Source organism: Talpa europaea (genome assembly GCF_964194135.1).
Source record: "Talpa europaea genome assembly, chromosome: X".
Classification (NCBI taxonomy): Eukaryota; Metazoa; Chordata; class Mammalia; order Eulipotyphla; family Talpidae; genus Talpa; species Talpa europaea.
Window position 1 is genome coordinate 71,155,542 of NC_140081.1, and position 7,712 is coordinate 71,163,253.

The window sequence follows — 7,712 nt, forward strand, 5'->3', positions numbered from 1 at the left end:
GAAAAGGGAATGCTAAGGAAACTTGGCAACCTAATACAATGTGGTTTCCTAATGGCATTTGGGAAAAATGAGAAAATCTAAAGTATTACCTTTAATAATAATACATCACTATTGGTTTATTAATTGTGATGAAAGTCCCATACTAATATAAGATGCTAATCATGGGGGTAGTTGAATTTGGGGTGTACAAGAACTTTCAGTAACACATCTTCAATAATTCTATAAATCTAAAACTATGCTAAAATAATGTGTATTAATTTTTACTTGGAGAAATTGACTGGAGGCACATATGTGTGTGTGGGGGTGTGCGGTGGTGTGGGTACATTTGAGAGTGTGTGTGGGTAGATAGACATCACATTTGTGCGTCAGGGCCCCTCCTCTGAACAAACCCCTTTCAAGGCCATTCATAGGATCTTATATTCTCATAACATTTCCAAAATGAAGATATTTTTTAACTACAATTTGTTGAAACCAGTTTATTCTTCAAATTCTTCCCCATCATTCTTTTCTTTGTGGCACTTTGGAGAGACCAAGGGCAGTTTTGTGATGGTGTTAAAATTATGTTGAGTTAGAGATAAATTTAGTTTGCGTATGGAAGGATATGTGATATTGTTCTTATTTATTGTCATCTGTGTTTAAATTAATGCTAGGATTACTAGTGTAAGAATGACTTCCATGTATTCTCCTATAGTAACTTATCTTACATTATGACAGAAAACTTTAAAGATATGCATCATATTATGATGCGAAGGTGTCCTATGGTAAACAGTCCAGAAAGATGGGATTAGTGGAGAATATAAGTTTGATGTCTACAGAGCCCGTACCTGGCTTTAGAAAATTGTATCAAATCTTACATATACTATATGAAATTTGATGAGTTTTAACAAATTTGACAACCCTAAATATATATATATACACACACTAATAATAGCAAGCTGTTAAATAAAAACTATTTCCACAATATTAACATAAAGTATGTATGTTTTTTCATGTTTTTCTTTACTTTGAATATTATTTGAGGTTTTTTTTTCTGATTTAAACTTTGTGGAATGCTATAGATTTCCCTCTCAGCATAGTTCCTAAATATCATCCCACAAAATTTAATGTCATGTGTTCATTTTCATTCAATTCTTAATATTCTCAAATTCTCCTCACAATTTCTCTCAGCAAATTATATTTACTTTCATTATATTTCCACATCAGAATTGTCTTGTGTACATGTATATATCTAAGCTATTGTCTAATATCTTTTTTAATTAAAATTTTATTAGACTTGAGTGTACTCAAAAGATTATAGACAGTTTGTATCATTCACACTGTAGCCAAGATGAAATAAATACTTTCTCTCTACCATCAAATCTAAAGACTGCTCCATTAATCCAAAAGGCATAATCTTTATAGGGGAAAGCAACAAGGTTTGCAAGTTCTTCCACAGTTTCTAGTGGATTACAGGGAATTCTGTCAGTCATTTCCTTCTCAAATGCTCCACTTGGGTCAAGACAGCTAAAGGCATCTTTGGTTTCTATAGGCCCAGGTTGAATCACATTGAATGGTATTCCACATTTACACCATTTAGCTGCAAGAGGCTTGCTCAACTCCTCCTTTGACAGAAGCGCTTGGTTGTAGTAGGAAGAAATGCTGCTCCTTTGTGTGCTTTAATTAGTTGCTTCCCAATTTCTAGTGTCACAAAAGCCATGCTATTTAGAGCCAAGTCAGTTAAGATATTCCAAGCATTAGCAGAGTCTTCAATGAGAGAAATAAAATTCCCTGCTGCATTGTTTAGCACAATATCAGGATGTCCTGCGATTTGGATCAGTTCCAACACAGTGCTTTAAGCCTTTTCAGGGTTCCTCTCATCACCCTGAATTGTATGACCTTTATTTCCAGTTTGAGAAGAAATCTGTTCTGTAGTAGTTTTTATTTTTTTTAAAGATTTATTTATTTATGCATACAAGAGCTGGGGCACAGGCCAGAGATGTGGAGGGTGAGAGGATCCACCAGAGACAAAGTAGGGAACAGAACAGGCAGACTTACTGAAGTGCACTGCTGAGGGGAGCAGTGGGCATGACAGGAGAGGTCTGCCTCACCATGTGGGTTTCTCCTTGGCGGGTCGGGGATCGAACTCATGCTGCAGAGGCTGCGGATTGCTTCATAGTGTGGTGCTTAACCCCTTGTGCCACCAGGGAGGCCCTGTAGTAGTTTTTAAAACAGCAGTCTTCCAGCAGGCTATCACACGCTGAGCACCCGGGCTGGACCCAGGACTTGTTATTCCTTTACCAAGTCCATTGCCGTCCCCAGTAATGAACGCCACTTTTATTGAAAACTTTTAGGTGGTTGCATCACTTTTTGAAGGGGTAGAAAGGATTTAAACTGAAAAGCTTCAGTGTTTTGATACAATATTTTGTTCTATGACTGAAAAAGCACTGAGGACCTTGACCCTCAGCCAGAGAAAACTCAGCCTAAGCAGCGTCATTTTGGGCCTCCCAAATTTGTTCTGGAAACCTATTGTCTTATATAAATCTCATGGCTTATGACTGGAGAGCTTGCTTTAACATTTTTTTTCTTGTAATAAATCGATCCTCTAACCAGTCTTTGAGTTTGTCATAAATTCTTTTAACTTTTCATACCAGAAACTGTGGGGGGAAAATCTTTATTTTCCTTCTAATTTTGAAAGATTTCCACCTGATTTGAATTTGAGTTGATGAAGAAAAGAAAATCTTTTCTTTAAAGATGCCATTGTATTGTCTTTGTAGTTGCATAGTATAGTATAGTGTCTGATGAAATACCTAATTCTTTTCTTTCTTCTCCCATAATATGATGTAAGATTTTTGGGGGCTGCCTCAAAATTTTCTCTTAATTACCAAGTTTAAGTAGTGTGAGTACGATATTTCTAGGTTTGTTCTTTTCTGTTATCTTGCTTGGGGTTTTCTGAGCTTTGGTGACTTTATTTTTAGAAACTTTTATGTCATTATTCAAAAATTCCACAGTCTAAGAAGCCTATTATTTTTCATTTTTTTCTCTTTATCAGTTTAGGTTAGTTCTATTGATATATCTTCTAATTTATTGGTATAGTTTCCTCAACTAGTTTGACTGTACCTAAATAACCATCAAAGACTTTCTTCATTTCTATTAGCATGTTTTTTAGGCCCAGCATTTCAATTTGACTATTTTATACAGTTTTCACCTTTTTTCAGAGTCCACATCTTCTCAAATTGTCTGCTTTTTTCATTAGAATCTTTACTGTAATCAACCAGAGTTATTTTAATTTTTTTTCTTTTATAATACCAACATCAGGTCATCTTTGAAGGTGATTTTGTTGATTGCTTTGAAACTCGTTATTTCCCTCACCCCTTTTTTTGTGGTGTCCTATCATTTCTTATTGAATACAGAATATCATGTATACAAAAATAACAGATTGATATGATTAGAAATTATTCCTGAAAATGGGCATGATTCTTCCTCTCCTAGATCTGTTTGTGTAGTTAAGTCAATCTCGTTAAGAGTTGAACTGAGTTTTGCATTTGTTGTTGCTATGGAAACAGAACACAGACAGATGGTTGCTAGGTACTCAGGATGAGAGGAAGTTCTAACTAAAGGCGTGCTGTGGTATGATAGTTTGTGTCCCCTCAACATTTATATGTTAAAATTCTAACCCTAAAGGTAATAGTATTTGGCTGGGGTTTCCCTTGTCTTTTTCCCATGTTACGATAGAGAAAAGGCAGCTAAGAAGTGTGATCTCGCCAAACAGTGAATGAACCTCCACCTCGATCTCGAACTTTCCAGTTTCTAGAACCATAAAAAACACATTTCTGTTATTTCTAAGATACCCAGTCTTACCCAAGGCCTTTTGAGTATTTCGTTACAGCAGCCCAAATGGACTAAGGTAGGACATGAGAGAAAGCTTTAGGTCCACAAAAAATGTACCTGCTCTTGATTTTGATGAAATTTGCATAATAGTATGTATTTGTCCTCATAGAACTATATGCTTAAAAAAGAGTGACTTATACTTCAATAAACAAATTTTCAACTGCCCCCTGTGTACATAAGACTTAAAAGACATTGTTAGGTACTATAAGGAAGTATAAGAACAAGTAATTTGGGATTTCTTAGCCAAAAAATATAGTAAAAATGTGCACTATAACTGTACCAGGCATTTGGTATAAATATTATAATATTCTGAATTTGTTAGTTTTGTATTATTTGTCAGTATGACAGCTAATTTTGTATGTTAACTTGATACATAAAGGCTGCCCAAATAGCTGGTAAAATGTTATTTCTAAGTGTGTCTGTGAAGGTGTTTCAGGAAGAGAATAACATTTGAATCAGTGGACTGAGTTAAAATCCATCCTCACCATTGCTGGCAGGCATCATCCAATCTGTTGAAGGCAAGAATAGAACAAAAAGGCAGAGGAGGGAGGTATTCTATTTCTAATCTTCTTGAGCTGGAATGTCCCATCAGGGCTTCTGATTTTCAGGCTTTTGGTCTTGGGACTTGTGCCAGTGCACACCCTACCCCCAATTGTGAGGCTTTCAGCTGTGGACTTTGGGTTATTCTATTAGTCCTTAGGTTCTCAGGCTTTCAGACTTGAACCAAATTATACCACCAACTTTCCTGGTTCTCCAGCTTGCACACAGCAGATTGTAGGACTTCTTGGCTTCAACGACCACATGAGCTTATTTCTATAATAAATCTCCTTTTAAATATGTCTCTATATATCCTGTTGGTTCTATTTCTCTGGAAAACCCTGACTAATAAGGTTTTTTAAAAATTTGTAATTTCTGCTGACTTTTATTCATAATATTCTAAATGCTAATTTTCATAATAATTTTGTGTCTCTAATTCTTTATACTTTCTCTTAAAAAAAGAGCTATATTTGCTCCTGTCCCTATTTATAAACATAGTCATCACATAAACACTGCAATATGACCTCCACAATGAGTAGCATGAAGTATGGAAAGATTGTACTACTTTGTTTTTATGACTTGTTTTCTGCATCAAGGATGGCATTACCATTCTTGCCATTGCTGATGTTGTGTATGTATTCATCTTTTCATTGCTGTATAATATTTCAAAGTATTGAATAATATATATCTGCCTTGCTCTCAAACATCTTTCCACAACATGGTTTCCCATTCCAAGAAACAATAACATTCCACCTTCATTGCCTAAGAAAACTGAGACTACAGCAATAATATTCTTGCAAGATACATTGCTTTGTTAAAATGTTTTTTCAGGGCCTCCCCGGTGATACAGCGGTTGAGCGCTGGGTTGCGAAGATGCCCGCGGCCTCTGCAGTGCCGGTTCGATCCCCGGCTGCTCCCTAGCCACCAGAGGAGGGTCCCACATGGTGCATAGACCTCTCCTGCCTCCCGCTGCTCCCCTCAGCAGTGTACTTTGGTCCTTCTGCCTGCTCTGCTCCCCGCTCTGGCTCTGGTCAATTCTCTCACCCTCCCACGCTTCTGACTGTACCCAGTACATGTATAAACAAAACAAACAAACAAATAAATAAATAAATAAAACATGCCTCTATAAAAAAAAATTTTAAAAAATGTTTTTTCAAGTCTTAATTCCCAGAAATTTTGCATTTTAAATACCTACATCATGAGAGAGTTTGGGCATGACATTTATACCACAAACGAAAAATAATGCAAAGATGATAAAAAACATTGGTTTGCTTTTTAAGCTTTGTGAAGTTCCACAGAAGGAAAAGAGATGATATGGAAGGTGAAGATAGAACAATGGGAAAATGGAATATTGAAAGGCATGCTATAGATTGAAAGGTGTGCTAGCAAAATATATGGATACAAGAATCCAAAAAAGAAGAGGCCTATTTTCTTCTCTCTGTCTGGAACTTTGAGAAGCAGCATGAGAAAAGTAGATAAGAAACCGCTATGTTAGACAGTACTTGGGTTGTCCCACTGAGTTTCCTTCAGATCCAAACTGGAAGTCTAAAGAAGGCAACTTTCCCACGCCTATAGATAGCTGAAAGAAAGAACAAATTAACAGAACTGAAGGCGTCTTGCAGTGATAATGAGAGAATTCTACCAGGGAAAGTTGTGTGGAGCATGTGGTAATGAGGACAACTTGACATATGCCAACATGGAGGAGTAATGGCAGACAAGAACTAGACCACATGATTTTGAGAAAAAAAATATAAAATATGCCAGCTAGGAACCAGACTTCATTATATTGCATAAGCTTCCTGGAACACAAATATTATGAAGAAAGAGAGGGAGGGAAAATTCCCAAATCAACTGAGTTTAAACAGAATACTAATAATTTTAACTGGAGTTTACTAAGATTATATTTTCTATTCACAAGTGGAAAGGAAACTCAGATTACCTTGAGTCAAAACAAAGAAAATATATTTTTTGCACATGTTAGCTCTGTGACCTAAGAAGTTTGTATTCTCTTCTTGTTTTTGAAGGCATATAAGTGTATACTAAGAGTAGTAACATAGAACTCGCTGTGATCTCTTAAGGAATATCTACAATCAAAATTAAGGAGTTTAGTAAATTTGGAGCTGTTTTCCTTCAACTAGCTTAGCTCACTATATTATGTCTCACAGAAATCTAATTATTCATTCAGAAAATGTCTATTAAAGAACCATTATTGATGAAATTCATATGGAATCACCAAAAACCCTGAATAGCCAAAGCTCTACTGAAAAAAAATGAAGGGAATGGAGGCATCACACTCCCAGACTTCAAACTATACTACAAAGCCATAATCATCAAAACTGCATGGTACTGGAACAAGAACAGACACGCAGACCAATGGAATCAAATAGAAAATCCAGAAATAAACCCACAGATTTATGGTCAACTAATCTTTGACTAAAGGAGCAAAAACTATGCATTGGAGCAAAGAAAGTTTGTTCAATAAATGGTGCTGGGAAAACTGGGTCACTACATGCAAAAGAATGAAGCTTGACCACTACCTCATACCATACACAAAAATCAACTCAAAATGGATTAAAGAACTAGACATAAGACCAGAAACCATAAAATACATAGAAGGAAATATAGGCGAAACACTACGTGATTTGCACATCAAAGACATCTTTACAGACACATCCCCCAAAGCAGTGATAGTGAAGGCAAAGATAAACAGCTGGGACTACATCAAATTAAAGAGCTTCTGCACAGCAAAAGAGACAATAACAAAAACAAAGAGAAACCCCACCCACTGGGAGAACATTTTTGCACCCAACACTAATGATAAAGGACTGATCACAAAAATCTGCAAAGAGCTGATGAGACTCAACAACAACAAAGAAAATAATCCAGTCAAAAAATGGGCAGAAGAGCTAAAAAGAAACTTCTCTGAAGAGGAAATGCAAATGGCCAACAGGCATATGAAAAAAATGTTTAACATCACTTGTAATCAGGGAAATGCAAATCAAAACTACCATGAGATACCATCTTACACCAGTGAGAATGGAACATATTAAAAAAACTAGCAACAACAAATGTTGGCGAGGATGTGGAGAAAAAGGAACTCTCCTGCACTATTGGTGGGAGTGCAAACTGGCCCAACCACTATGGAGAGCTGTGTGGAGATTTCTGGACCTACTAAACATAGAGCTTCCATATGATCCAGCAATTCCACTCCTAGGTATTTACCCAAAGGACACAGTAACATCAATTCCAAAGAGCACCTGCACCTCTATGTTTATAGCAGCATTGTTTACAATAGCTAAGCTTTGGAA

The 7,712-nt window shown here is 36.3% G+C and overlaps 1 pseudogene across 1 annotated transcript; it reads right to left on the reverse strand.

The window, feature by feature from the left end:
* Window positions 1-1,307: 1,307 nt before the first annotated feature.
* Window positions 1,308-4,456, reverse strand: LOC311187651 (2,4-dienoyl-CoA reductase [(3E)-enoyl-CoA-producing], mitochondrial-like; annotated as a pseudogene). Its single transcript has 2 exons — window positions 4,353-4,456; window positions 1,308-1,829 (listed from the first exon to the last, which is right to left on the reverse strand). The product of its transcript is annotated as a 2,4-dienoyl-CoA reductase [(3E)-enoyl-CoA-producing], mitochondrial-like (transcript).
* Window positions 4,457-7,712: the final 3,256 nt, after the last annotated feature.